Source organism: Triticum dicoccoides, chromosome 4A (assembly GCF_002162155.2).
Source record: "Triticum dicoccoides isolate Atlit2015 ecotype Zavitan chromosome 4A, WEW_v2.0, whole genome shotgun sequence".
NCBI lineage: Eukaryota > Viridiplantae > Streptophyta > Magnoliopsida > Poales > Poaceae > Triticum > Triticum dicoccoides.
The window spans coordinates 742,183,348-742,198,820 of NC_041386.1; positions in this window are offsets into that span (position 1 = coordinate 742,183,348).

Sequence of the window (15,473 nt, forward strand, 5' to 3'; positions counted from 1 at the left end):
CCTTAGTACCGGTTGGAGCACTACAAGAAATATGTCAACTTGCGACCATCACTATTGGTCGCTGAAAGGTCATTGTTTTTCATTTGCGACCTTTTTGTGACCAAAAATAGATGGTCAAAAGCTAACAGTCGTAAACTGAAATTCACGACCTTCTTTGTGATATGTAAAAGGTCGTTGGTTCTTTGACCAAATTTTTGGTCACTAGCAGCCTCCTCAGGCCATGTAGGATCCAGCGTGGCAAGCTGACGTGGATAAGAATCAGCCCGGTCCAATTGGGTGTCTATATGGGTCGAGCTCATTAATTCAGCCCATTTATATATTTTTTTCCTATGAATTTTTTGTCAGCTTCATGGACCAAGCCCAACATTGCAGCCTTTTTATTTTGGGTCATGGGCTTTTTGTCTCAATAGTTTCAGTTTTCTTTTTTCATAAAATCGGTTCACTAGTCAGGTGGGTCCTTGCTGTCAGGGTCAGATTCTTCATTTTCCAATTTACCGTAAATAAATACACAATATTTAAATTGGCACACAAAAAACACACAAAATACTTCAAATATTATCAGCCAGAGTCAGTACAGAGTTGTTGCTGTACAAATAACACGTAATAAGCTCTAACATACACTTTGCAAGCTCTACAAGTGTGACAACAGTATGGCAGCCACAGTTACATGCTCCACAAGTTCAATAACATGGTACTTTACAAGCTCTACAAGTGTTCTGTTCTTCAGCATGGATCTCCTTCGACAATTATTACAAACTAGGCACCTGCTCTTCTTGCCACTGTGAGGAGGTGGATGCTCACCATGGTGTGCTTGATGATGCACACGGCCATGATCTTCTTGCCACTATTGCATCCTGCGCTCGATGATGGGGGTACCAATGCATACAAGTAGAACAAAATTACCAGCATTAACCCACAACTTCAAGTATAAGCTAAGTATGTATCAAGTGACAATAAAAACAAGTTTATATGCTAGTACAAAATCACCACCATTAACAAGTTTATATGAAAACAATCATCAGTACTGGATTGAACACAATGTTATACTCATATTAGCAAACAAAATATCTCATTTTCATATTCTCAGTAAGCAAGTACAGTCTGCTTCAATCCATGTTCTAAAAAAGATGTTTATCCCTCCCAGGAGTACATTTGATGGTTTATTATGGGAAGGAGGTAGTATGTATCAAGTAACAGCGAAAACAAGTTGAGTAAAACGGTAAAAATGCTGCATGGAACAGACTTCTTTTATATGGGTATGTTTCAATTGCATACAACAAGACAAGTCATTAATTCAATGCGAATATCAATTCAAATTGATGCATTGTTGTAGCATATCCTTCAAGGAAAGATTATTAATAAGTAACTGGTCTTCCCAGGATTCAAGATGCATTATTTTTTCACCAAACTTTCAGAGATGTTCGTGCTCACCTTCCATCTTGGCAAGGTGCTTTTTCACCTTGCCGGCGCACACTTTGCAGTGCAGGGACACCTTTAGCATGACCACCTGCACGATCAAGTAAACTTAAACTAAGTTAACAAAAGGAAGGCATGGCAATGGGCATGGGAAAATTAACTTTTGTCGACATAGCAGCATGGTGGCAATGAATTAACATCATCAAATTAACATAGCAGCATGGCCATGGCAGCATTTCGGTACATTAATATCATGCATTAGAAATAGCAAGATTTGTGCATAAATCATAGGTTTAATACAAAATGAGCAGTTGCAATTCTAGCAACAATCTGAGAACACAGTCCTCTCAGTTTGAACGAGCCAGAGAACTGAACTACAAAGAGGAACATGCTCCTATTAGGACTGAGGGAGTCCCGGACTAGGGGGTGTCCGGATAGCCGAACTATCATCATCGGCCGGACTCCAAGACTATGAAGATACAATATTGAAGACTTCGTCCCGTGTCCGGATGAGACTTTCCTTGGCGTGGAAGGCAAGCTTGGCGATACGGATATGTAGATCTCCTACCATTGTAACCGACTCTGTGTAACCCTAGCCCTCTCGGGTGTCTATATAAACCGGATGGCTTTAGTCCGTAGGATGAACAACAATCATACCATAGGCTAGCTTCTAGGGTTTAGCCTCCTTGATCTTGTGGTAGATCTACTCTTGTAACACACATCATCAATATTAATCAAGCAGGACGTAGGGTTTTACCTCCATCAAGAGGGCCCGAACCTGGGTAAAACATCGTGTCCCTCGTCTCCTGTTACCATCCGCCTAGACGCACAGTTCGGGACCCCCTACCCGAGATCCGCCGGTTTTGACACCGACATTGGTGCTTTCATTGAGAGTTCCTCTGTGCCGTCACCGATAGGCTCGATGGCTTCTCCGATCATCATCAACAATGCAGTCCGGGGTGAGACCTTCCTCCCCGGACAGATCTTCGCATTCGGCGGCTTTGCACTGCGGGCCAATTCGCTTGGCCATCTAGAGCAGATTGAAAGTTACGCCCCTGGCCATCAGGTCAGATTTGGAAGTTTGAACTTCACTGCTGACATCCGTGGGGACTTGATCCTCGATGGATTCAAGCCACAGACGAGCGTGCCGCACTGTCACGACGAGCATGATTTAGCTCTGCGGCCGGACAGTACCCTGGAGGCCGCACTTGAGCCCGCTCCGATCTTCAATTTAGAGCCGGCTGCGCAGATCGAGGACGGATGGTTAGACGCCGCCTCGGAGGCTGCAACCTCTGCAGCGATAGAGCCGAACACTGATCTTGTCCCTCACGAGGCTCGTGACTCCGAGGTGTCGGACTCCTTGCCTGACTCCGAACCTCCCGCGCCCCCACTAATCGAATCCGGTTGGGCGCCGATCATGGAGTTTACTGCCTCGGACATCTTTCAACACTCACCTTTTGGCGACATCCTGAGTTCGTTAAGGTATCTCTCATTATCGGGAGAGCCCTGGCCGGACTACGGCCAGGATGGTTAGGATGCGGACGACGAAGAAATTCAAAACCCACCCACCACCCACTTGGTAGCCACTGTCGATGATCTAACCGACATGCTAGACTACGACTCCGAAGACATCGACGGTACGGACGACGATGCCGGAGACGACCAAGAACCAGCGCCTACCGGGCACTGGAAAGCCACCTCGTCATATGATATATACATGGTGGATATCCCGAAGGATGGGAATGGCGAAGGGGCAGCGGAGGATGACAGTCGGTGTCAAAACCGGCGGATCTCGGGTAGGGGGTCCCGAACTGTGCGTCTAGGCGGATGGTAACAGGAGACGAGGGACACGATGTTTTTACCCAGGTTCGGGCCCTCTTGATGGAGGTAAAACCCTACGTCCTGCTTGATTAATATTGATGATGTGGGTTACACGAGTAGATCTACCACGAGATCAAGGAGGCTAAACCCTAGAAGCTAGCCTATGGTATGATTGTTGTTCGTCCTATGGACTAAGGCCATCCGGTTTATATAGACACCGGAGAGGGCTAGGGTTACACAGAGTCGGTTGCAATGGTAGGAGATCTACATATCCGTATCGCCAAGCTTGCCTTCCACGCCAAGGAAAGTCCCATCCGGACACGGGACGAAGTCTTCAATCTTGTATCTTCATAGTCTTGGAGTCCGGCCGATGATGATAGTTCGGCTATCCGGACACCCCCTAGTCCGGAACTCCCTCAGTAGCCCCTGAACCAGGCTTCAATGACGACGAGTCTGGCGCGCATATTGTCTTCGGCATTTCAAGGCGGGTTCCTCCTCCGAATAATTTATAGAAGATTGTGAACACCAGGATAGTGTCCGGCTCTGCAAAAATAAATTCCACATACCACCGTAGAGAGAATAATATTACACAAGATCAATCTGCTGACGTATTCTGTGGCGTAACGTCACACCACTTCCATGCCTTTACTCGAATTGTTTTTATTGTTCCACCTCAGCGCGTTTAGCGAGGCAGTTTCCTTGGCATGTCTTGTCGAAGCAGAGATCGTGTTCCCCTTATTCCGGGATTCCCATCAATACGGATGTGGGTAACCCAACCGCGCCTGTTACCACGCCCCCTCCATCGAAGGCGGGTTCCAAACGGTCACGGGGACGGCTCTTGGTATTCTTCCTCTTTATAATGAGACCAAGGCCCGTTCTTTTTATTCAATCCTCTATCGAATTTGCCCCTCTCCCTGAGTTCCAACACCCAGGGCTCCGAATTCAGGTACCTTCGATCCTCGACAATGTCCGGTCCTGATCTACGAGGCCGGTGGATGCCCTCCTCCGTCACAGAGGAGGACGTGCTAAAGCTGAGAGATGCCAGGTATTTAACCTACGAGATTTCACATAGGCTGCCTGCCCGAGGGCAAGTTATCCCAACTCCCGAGCCTGGCGAGATCGTCGTGTTCACGTCTCACTTCCGTCGGGGTTTAGGCTTCCTGACGGATCCCTTCGTGAGGGGACTCATGTTTTACTATGGGCTGGAATTCCATGACTTGGCTCCGGAGTCCATCCTCCATATCTCATCATTCATTGTCGTCTATGAAGCCTTGCTCCGCACTACCCCTCACTTCGGCTTATGGCTCAAAACCTTCAACGTGGAGCAGAAGATGATTGAGGGGCGTCAGGCAGAGTGCGGCGGGGCGGTTATAAGCAAGAGGGCCGAAGCTCCATGGCCCAAGGGCTCTTTCCAAGAGGAGCTCGGCTTGTGGCAACAGGAGTGGTTTTATATCGCCGCTCCCCGGGGCAGCAGGCAGAAGCCGCCGCCCGTCTTTCGCTCGGGCCCTCCACAGCAGCTGACGTCATGGGTCAACAAGGGGCGTGACTGGGGGGCGCCCAAAGACGTCCCCCTGTTGCAGGACCGGATTCGAGGCCTCCAAGAAAGGGAGATCGATCTGGTCGCAGTGGTGCAGGTCATGTTGATCCGGCGCCTACTACCCTGCAAACATCGCCCCCTCCGCCTGTGGGAATTTAATCCGGAGGGGCCGCGAGTTCTTCAACACTTCATGGGTTTGACTCCCATGGAGATGTATAAACTGTTCTTCGGATCGCCAGAGACGCATCCGGAATTGACCGAGGACGCTGGCCTAAGCTGCAATCGCCCGGATACTCAAGTAAGTAGCCCTGTGTCCGGACACACCATCCATTTATTTATCGTGAGCTTGCCTTTTAACCAGCTATCCTTGGACAGGAGTGGATAGCGCAAGCAAAACTGATACGGTGTCCGGCCCCCCTCCCTGAGACCACGCAGGATCCCGTGTTAATCAAAATGTTGGAGGTTGCACCTTCGAATGAGGGCGAAGGGGGGCACGGGGAAACTGTCACCTCTGCCAAGGAGGTGTTTAGTAAGGGAGGAATCGAGAGTCCCTCCTTCCAGGGGGAGAAGAGGAACACTTCCGAAGACCCGGAGGCCAAGGCCTCAAAGCGGGGAAAGAAATTTGTACCGGAAGGTCCTGCGCCAGAAAGCGCCCCGGCCGTACTATCTCCTCGAAGGAATCAGCCCTCTAATGAGCCGTAAGTAAAAAGGGGGATTTTATAATTATCAGACACCCCTGCTTAATGTCTAAAGGTAACGAAGTTTTTACCTTGTAGTTCGGATCCCAGCCCATCTCAGCACAGCTCATCTTCGGGAGACCTTCGTCCGGAGATGATGGAAAGCGAAACGCCTTCATCTGCCGCCCCATCGTGCGGGGCAGACGACCCTGAGGTGTCGTCGCGGAGGGACTCCCCGAATCCGGCGGGACCGGAGAGTTCGGGGCCCATTAGAGTATGGCCGGTGGAGCTGCAGGATTTGCTTAAGAGGGCGTCCATCTCAGAAGATCACCGCACATTAATGGGTGATGTGATTGAGAGGATCTCGTCCACCGAAACCGGGTTGTATGAGGCCGTCGGAAGTTTACTGACGGGATTTGAGGTACGCAAAAAATGACATACCTGTTGACAGTTTTGCACATGAAGTGCGCCCTGTATAGATAGTAGCCCCTGAGACTTGGTATGCTGTTGAAAGCGACAGCGTGCCAAGGATCATAATCTCAGTTATAGAATGTCACCTTTCCTATGCAGGTGGCTGATCATTCGGTGGCTAGCTGGACTGATGGATTTGCCAAGCTGAAGAGACAACTCGACGTTGCGGATGCGGACATCTCGCTGGTAAATAAACGCCTTGATGAGTCGCAAGGTATGTGGTTGCTCCGCAGTCGCGCAGTAAGGGAGCTGACGCCCATTCCTTACAATTTAAATGCTTGATGCAGATGGTGCTGCTGCTGTGGAAGACCTTCGAGCAGAACTTGCTCGGGTCAAGGAGCAAGCCAGGAAGAGTGAGGTGGCTGCCTCGAAGGCAGCAGAAGAGCTAGAAGCCGAGAAGGCTGGTCACTGCTGAAGCAGGGAGGAGATGGCCGAAATGGCCGCAAAATTAAAAGTTGCTACCGACCGCCAGGAAGTTCTTGAAAGAGAACGCCAAGCGGAGCAAGAGGACCTGAAAAAGGCCGATGCCGAAGCCAAGGATGCCCGTAGTTCAATGCGGGCTATAAAGGAGGAACTGCGTCAGGCCGGGGACATTGTGGCTGGAAAGCCCTTTATGCTGCGTAGGAAGTTCACAGATCCGAAGTATGCTGAGCTGGGCCGACTGTACGGTGCGGAGGATCCCTATCTAAACTTGGCAGCGAGTGCGGCGGACGTAGTCGTGCACTTCCGAAGTCAGAAGGATCACAAGATGGAAGAGCTTTTCTGGTCTCAATTCCATAGTCCGGAGCGTCCACTTCCATTGCGTGATCGGCTGGTTGAGTGGGCTGAGCTGAATAGACTGTCCGGACTTGCCATGACGGATGTGGTCACTCATCTGTGGCCGAAGAGGCCCAAGCCGAAGAGTTATTTTGGCTTGTTGCAGCAATTCCTTGGGGCAGTGCCGCATGTTAAGGCGATGAAGCGGTCGGCATGCATAGAAGGTGCGCGGATGGCTCTCGCCCGTGGTAAAACATACTGGGCGGAGATGGATGCCACCGCTGTTGCATCCCGGGGTTCGGACAAAAGCCGATTCCCCACCGAGCATTACTTTGAGGAAGTCCTGCAGGGCGCTCGTATAATAGAGTCGCAGTGCTTGAAAGATGTTATGTTTGAATGACATGTATGATTTCTAAGATCATGTTTATAATGCAATGACTTTTTATACTTGTGTGTTCAAGTATTGAACTATCTCCTGTGCGGCCGTATATGTATGTATAATATGAAAGATGGCAGTCTTTGGCTTCAGCCCCCACGCACATGGTGCGGGGGTGTTTGCAAAAAGAAAAACGCTTTTTCACACTTAATCCAACGTCTTGGTCCTTTTAAGGAGGTGATAGCATAGCAAACTATGCAACTGGACTATAATGCTTTATCACTTTCACTTAGCCATAGGAGCTCGAATGTGGGGCTACTATATAGCCCCTGATGGCACCGCGCTTCTCCGAACCTGGGGCGCATATGTGCCTGACCGGGAAGCGGTCCTTCGTCAAAGCGGAGGAATTCTAAACATTCCAATGGTCGATCGAGTGGTTGACCAGTCTCTCGCTATATCATGACAGTCAGTTTTCGGCTTTCTCTACTGAGGTGCTCTCCCGACCGAACCAGGGCACAATCGCAGTAGTTCTCCTGGTGCCGCGTTAGCCGATGATACGGAATGTAAAGCAGCAAAACACAGGAGTCGGGCAAACCCAACATTTGACCAAAGACATGATTCGGAGCTGATGCATATAAGGCCTAACTCGAGACGCCGAACACTCCCTGAGGTGTTCGGTCTTTATGATATCGGGCAGAATAAAAGCCCTAAGCCCCTAGTGTCCAGGTACAGGCAGGAACTTCTGACGCGGCCGATGCCAAAACGCCAGCCTCCTCCTCGGCTCTGGTAAGAAACCGGGGGATGTTTATCAACAAGAGACAGTGAGAAAGGTTTACGCAGGGTCTTAATCTGAAAAGAATCCTTGCAACGGGTCCCTACTGCACGTCTGCGCCTGTGTCTCCGTTGTGCTGTATTCTGGACGGGTGTAGCACGTGCTTCATCTGTAAAAGAGAAGGACTTAGTTTCTAAGAAATATCGTGCAAAAAGTGTATCAAAATAAAGTATAATTTGGAAGATGAAGAAAGTTGAGCTTTATTAGCTTTCATCATTTATGCGCGCGGCCCCTTAAAAAAAGGGGTATGCGGCTAGGAATCCCCTTGTTAAGTTACGCCGGACTCGTCTAACCATGTCCGAGGTCTAAATGACCTATTTTTAGGGGCTTTAACCTGCAAGGTCGGAATAATGTGTGGCTGTCTAGGCAGCCGCACATTCTTTGTGGTCGAGAGACACCTAGAGTCTTAAGAATACGCCACGTGGACCGGGCATTTTTAAGCGTAAGAGACGCGTAATGTGGTATTGCATTGAAGCGGGCGAAAGCTGCACGCCCCAGTAGTGCTTAAGGGCTACTGCTAAATGGGGCGATGGAGGGTAAGCTTTTCGCGACGGAGGTTGTCGGATGAACCGAACACGATCCCTAGTGGTACAGAGCCTGTAAAATTGGCTGAAAAGGCTTGGCGTCACTCCTTTGAAGGAAGTGCTTGCTATGGTGAATTTTGGTGGGTTCTATCCCCAGTCTGCGGACGGCGTCCTGGTATAGCAGGGGCTGCGCTGCGTGTTATCACGTGAAGTGAGTTCACTGTTTTGACTTCTAATGGGAAAGTCTTTTGGTTTCTGGAGCGCTGCTTTTGGGTTTCGTCACTTTCACTTGGTGTGTCGAGCCCTTTGTGTTCGGCGTTAAGTCGGCCGGACTGCTTGAAGACCCAACAATCTCTGTGGGTATGGTTTGCAGGCTTCCCGGAGGTACCGTGTATTTGACACAGTCTATCCAGAATCTTGTTGAGGTTGGATAGCTTGTCACTGTTATCCTTTAAGGGCAGTGTTTTGTTGTTCGGCCGAGAGCTTTTGAATCCGGCGTTGACCTCCATACTATTTGGGCCATTCTCCTTGTTCCGGCGCTGATCTTTTTTGCGTCATGATTTCCCATTTCCATCCCTGATTTCGGATGTACTCGGGTCGCTGGTGCTGCATCTAGCCAACCAGCTGTCTTCCCCCGTGCCAAAGCGGGTCATGAGACTTGTTAGTGCGGCCATTGTTCTTGGTTTTTCTTGGCCGAGGTGTCTGGCGAGCCATTCGTCCCAGACGTTGTGTTTAAAGGCTGCTAAGGCTTCAGCGTCCAGACAGTCGACTATTTGGTTCTTTTTAGTGAGGAACCTGTTCCAGAATTTGCGTGCTGATTCTCCGGGCTGTTGAGTTATGTGACTTAAATCATCTGCATCCGAAGGCCGGACATAAGTCCCCTGAAAATTTGCTCGAAACGCATCCTCAAGCTCTTCCCAACTCCCAATCGTATTTTCTGGGAGACTTTTAAGCCAATGCCGGGCCGGCCCTTTGAGCTTGAGGGGAAGGTATTTTATGGCATGGAGATCGTCTCCTCTTGCCATGTGTATGTGTAGGATATAATCCTCAATCCAGACTCCGGGGTCTGTTGTTCCGTCGTATGCCTCTATGTTTATGGGTTTAAATCCCACTGGAAATCCATGATCCAGTACCTCGTCGGTAAAACATAGTGGGTGTGCGGCGCCCCTGTATTTGGGTGTGCCGTTGTCTTCAAATGCTCGGCTGGTTGTGTTACTTCCTGGAGTCTTCTTTTTTGGCCCATAGATAGACCTGGCCGGGTTATCCTTTTTCTGAAGATCTTTATGCTGATCATATGCCGGCTTGTGTGTGGCGGCCCGTGTTGCTCTGGGCCTGTCATCTGGTCGTCTATCCGGCCAGGCGGCCCCTTTCTTTTTTGGCTGCGGGGGCTCAAAGGCCTCCTCGTCAAATTCGGGCAACAGCTTGCGCTTCGGGTAGCTCTTTGTCTGGTGACTAGTGCCATATTTATCTACGGTGTTGAGTACTTTGCTCCATCTCATTCTGAGTGTGTCTTCCGCTGTTTTGAGCTTCCGCTTTTGCTTCTTCAAACTTCTTGCAGTGGCAACGAGCCTGTTATGGAGATTCATATGCTCTGGTGATGTGAGATCATCTTCGCCGGGGATGGGTTGCTTGTCCGGTTCATGTCCGGCTGGCTGCTTGTTGACGTGTGCGTCGTCCACTGCTTCGCCCTGCTCTAGGGCTGGGTCCATATGGGTACCGTTTTTGTCGATGCCGGTCTTCGAGCGGCGCTTGCGTTGCCGCTTTGTTTGTCTGTTGGGGGAGTTGTCCTTCGCCACGTCCCGTTTTTCCTCATTGTCGCTTCCTTTTGGTGTGTCCACCATGCATACATTGTGGGATGGGGTGGCTTTCCTGCGCCCGTTAGGCGCTGGTTCTTGGTCGTCCCCGGCATCGTCGTCCATACCGTCGATGTCCTCGGTGTCGTAGTCTAGCATGTCGGTTAAATCGTCGACAGTGGCTACCAAGTGGGTGGTGGGTGGGCTTTGAATTTCTTCGTCGTCCGCATCCCAGCCGTCCTGACCACAATCTGGCCAGGTCTCTCCTGATAACGAGAGGTATTTTAGCAAACTCAAGATGTCGCCGAAAGGTGAGTGTTGAGAGACGTCCCCTGCGGTGTACTCCATGATCGGCGCCCAGTCGGATTCGATCGGGGCGGGCGCGGGAGGTTCGGAGTCCGGCGAGGAGTCCTGCACCTTGGAGTCACGAGCTTTATGAGGGACGAAGTCAGTGTTCGGCTCTATCGCCGTAGAGGTTGCAGCCCCCGAGGTGGTGTCTAGGCATCCGTCCTCGATCTGCGGAGCTGGCTCCAAATTGAAGATCGGAGTGGTTTCGAGTGCGGCCTCCAGGGTACTGTCCGGCGGCAGAGCTAAATCATGCCCATCGTGACAGTACGGCACGCTCGGCTGTGGCTCGAATCCGTCGAGGATCAAGTCCCCGCGGATGTCAGCCGTGAAGTTCGAACTTCCAAATCTGACCTGACGGCCAGGGGCGTAGCCTTCGATCTGCTCCAGCTGGCCAAGCGAATTGGCCCGCAGTGCGAAGCCGCCGAATACGAAGATATGTCCGGGGAGGAAGGTCTCGCCCTGGACTGCATCGTCGTTGACGATCGAAGAAGCCATCGAGCCTATCGGTGACGACACAGAGGAACTCTCAATGAAAGCACCAATGTCGGTGTCAAAACCGGCGGATCTCGGGTAGGGGGTCCCGAACTGTGCGTCTAGGCGGATGGTAACAGGAGACGAGGGACACGATGTTTTTAACCAGGTTCGGGCCCTCTTGATGGAGGTAAAACCCTACGTCCTGCTTGATTAATATTGATGATGTGGGTTACAAGAGTAGATCTACCATGAGATCAAGGAGGCTAAACCCTAGAAGCTAGCCTATGGTATGATTGTTGTTCGTCCTATGGACTAAGGCCATCCGGTTTATATAGACACCGGAGAGGGCTAGGGTTACACAGAGTCGGTTACAATGGGAGGAGATCTACATATCCGTATCGCCAAGCTTGCCTTCCACGCCAAGGAAAGTCCCATCCGGACACGGGACGAAGTCTTCAATCTTGTATCTTCATAGTCTTGGAGTCCGGCCGATGATGATAGTTCGGCTATCCGGACACCCCCTAGTCCGGAACTCCCTCAGTGACCCCTCCAAGAAACAGCCCAAGCACCGGCGTCAGCGGCACCGCTCAAAATCCCGCCATAGCAAGAATGAAGATTCTGGCACCGGAGATAATAACACCCCGGATAGTGCCGAAGACAACCCACTCCAGCAAGATCCAGCGCAGGAGGATGGGGACGCCAGCCCTCATGAGAGAGCGGCAGAAGAAGAGGTAGAGGATTATATGCCTCCCTCCGAAGACGAGGCAAGCCTCGACGACAATGAATTCGTCGTGCCAGAGGATCCCGTCGAACAGGAGCACTTCAAATGCAGGCTTATGGTCACGGCGAACAGCCTCAAGAAAAAGCAGCAACAGCTTAGAGCTGATCAAGATCTGCTAACCGACAGGTGGACTGAAGTCCTCGCGGCCGAAGAGCATGAGCATGAATGCCCCTCCAAAAGCTACCCTAAATGTAAGCTGCTCCCCCGATTAGAGGAGGAGGCATATGAACCCGCATCACCAGGAGACAATACGGCTGATCGACCACCCCGTGGTCGCGACAGAGAGGCCTCTAGGCCCTTCACTAGACCCGTACCCCGGCATTGCTCGAAAGGCACAAGGCCACAGGGGAACGCTCTGGACTTGCGAGATATATTGGAGGATAGGGAAAGACAATCAAGATTGATCTATGGATCACGTGGGCGCCCCACGATACGTGACGACAACCGTCGCACCGGACAAAGTAAGTCCGGCCGGGCCGAACAAAACAGACAAAGCTCTTTTGAGCTCCGTCGTGATATCGCCCAGTACAGAGGCGCCGCACACCCACTGTGCTTCACAGATGAAGTAATGGATCATCAAATCCCCGAAGGGTTTAAACCCGTGAGTATTGAATCGTACGATGGCACAACAGACCCCGCGGTTTGGATCGAAGACTATCTCCTTCACATCCACATGGCCTGCAGTGACGATCTTCACGCCATCAAATATCTCCCCCTCAAGCTTAAAGGACCGGCTCGGCATTGGCTTAACAGCTTGCCAGCAGAGTCAATTGGGAGTTGGGAAGACCTGGAAGCCGCATTCCTCGATAACTTCCAAGGGACATATGTGCGACCACCAGATGCTGATGACCTCAGCCACATAATTCAGCAGCCAGACGAATCGGCCAGACAATTCTGGACACGGTTCTTAACCAAGAAAAACCAAATCGTCGACTGTCCGGATGCGGAGGCCCTAGCGGCCTTCAAGCACAATATCCGCGACGAGTGGCTTGCCCGGCACCTGGGACAGGAAAAGCCAAAATCCATGGCAGCCCTCACATCACTCATGACCCGCTTCTGCGCAGGTGAGGACAGCTGGCTAGCGCGCAGCAACAACCTCAACAAAAACTCTGGCAGTCCAGATATCAAGGACCGTAATGGCAGGTCGCGTCGTAACAAAAACAAGCGCCGCATTAATAGCGACAACAGTGAGGATACGGCAGTCAATGCCGGATTCAGAGGCTCTAAACCCGGTCAGCGGAAAAAGCCATTCAAAAGAACTACTCCGGGTCCGTCCAATTTGGACCGAATACTCAACCTCTTGTGCCAGATACATGGCACCCCCGAAAAGCCAGCTAACCACACCAACAGGGACTGTTGGGTATTCAAGCAGGCAGGCAAGTTAATTGCCAAAGACAATAACAAGGGGCTGCATAGCGATGACGAGGAAGAGACCCGGCCGACGAACAATAGAGGACAGAAGGGTTTCCCCCCACAGGTGCGGACGGTGAACATGATACACGCAACGCACATACCCAAAAGGGAGAGGAAGCGTGCACTCAGGGATGTATACGCGATGGAGCCAGTTGCCCCGAAGTTCAATCCATGGTCCTCCTGCCCAATCACTTTTGACCGGAGGGACCACCCCACCAGCATCCGCCATGGCGGATTCGCCGCATTGGTCCTAGACCCAATCGTCGATGGATTTCACCTCACCAGAGTCCTGATGGACGGCGGCAGCAGCCTGAACCTGCTTTATCAGGACATAGTGCGCAAAATGGGCATAGACCCCTCAAGGATTAAGCCTACCAAGACGACCTTTAAAGGCGTCATACCAGGTGTAGAAGCCAATTGTACAGGATTAGTTACACTGGAAGTGGTCTTCGGATCCCCGGATAACTTTCGGAGCGAGGAGTTAATCTTCGACATAGTTCCGTTCCGCAGCGGCTATCATGCTCTGCTCGGACGTACCACGTTCGCAAAGTTCAACGCGGTGCCGCACTATGCATACCTCAAGCTCAAGATGCCAGGCCCTCGAGGATTCATCACGGTCAACGGAAACACTGAACGTTCTCTCCGCACGGAGGAACATACAGCGGCTCTCGCGGCAGAAGTACAATGCAGCCTCTTAAGGCAATTCTCGAGTCCGGCCGTTAAGCGGCCGGACACAGCTAAGCGCGCCCGGAGTAACCTACAACAAGACCACCTGGCACGTGCCGAGCACGCGTAGCAGCGCGGCCCCAACCCCAGCCCCTGTAAAACGTCAAGACAGGTCCTTCGCGTACACCATTACGCTCTGAAGATACCATGGGCATGGGGAGAGGGGCGCGACCACGATAGGCCCAGACTGCGGCTCAACCACACCAGGGGCTCTCAAGTGTGTCGTTCTTTTTTTTTATTTTTCTTCTCCTTTTTTTACCCACAGGACTCTGTTCGTCAGAGGCCCTGTCTGGTAGTAGACCTGCCGAACTCACGATGCAACAGCAAGGGAAGAAGAAAGGCTACAGCGAATATCCAGGTGGTCTCCCTTACGAGCATTAAATCTGTTTTATACACCATTCCGCAGCCTACCCCTGGAGGGGGACATGTTTAACAGTCCCATCCCTTGCTTATCGCACCATTTGTATCGTTCTGCACTTATAGCAGTTTTTCTTGAATAAGTAATGCAGCACCTTTTTGCTTCTAATTGCATTTCTCTTTCATACATATGTTCATTTACGACATTACGCATCTGTACGTTTCGGTACGGCTAAATACACCAGGGGCTTATGTTTCCCGCATCATGGTGTGATAAGTCCGAACACTTCCACAAGTGCGGCACCCCGAACTTATAGCACTATATGCATCAGCTCTGAATCATGTCTTGGGTCAATAGTTGGGTTTGCCCGGCTCCCATGTTTTGGTACCTTACATTTCGTTGTATCGGCTAAGGTAGCACTGGGAGAATCACTACGATTGCGCCCCAGTTAAGCTGGGTTAACGCCTCAGTGGAGAAAGCTAAAACTGACCGTCATGATGAGGCGAGAGCTGGTCGCTGTTCAAGAGGTTTTTGCGAGACCCTAAAGACTTATGCCGCTTAGAGCGAGGAGCCGGTTTTTATCCGGCCCAGGCATGGATAGCACCCCAAATTCGGCCTTCCGAAGACTAGGGGCTTCGCCGAAATTTAAAATTATAGAATTCTATGGCTAAGTGAGAGTGTTCAAGCATTATAAGTCCGGTTGCCTTGTTCGTTGTGTTGAGCGCCTCCCTAGATGGACCCAAATATGGGAACAAGAGTGCTCAAATTTATCCCGAACACCCCAGCACTCGTGGCATGGGGGCTGAAGCTGACGACTTGCCATCTCTCAGATTTGATAAACAGCCGCACAGAAGGTAATATTTTAAATTAAAAAGTGTTGCTTAGTGCAAATGAACTAAGTTTTCAGCGCACAGGATAACAAAATGCGAGTCTACTCAAATATTACATCTTTGGAGCACTCACCCGCAATAGTGCGGGCGCCCTTCAGCACACTCTTATAATACATCTCGGGCGTGCGATGCTCCTTGCCTTCCGGTGGTGGGTCCGTCACAAGCTTCTGGGCATCCACCTTGCCCCAGTGCACCTTTGCGCGGGCAAGGGCCCGACGGGCACCTTCAATACGCGGAATGCTTGATGACTTCAACCCACGGGCACGCATCCACCAGTCGC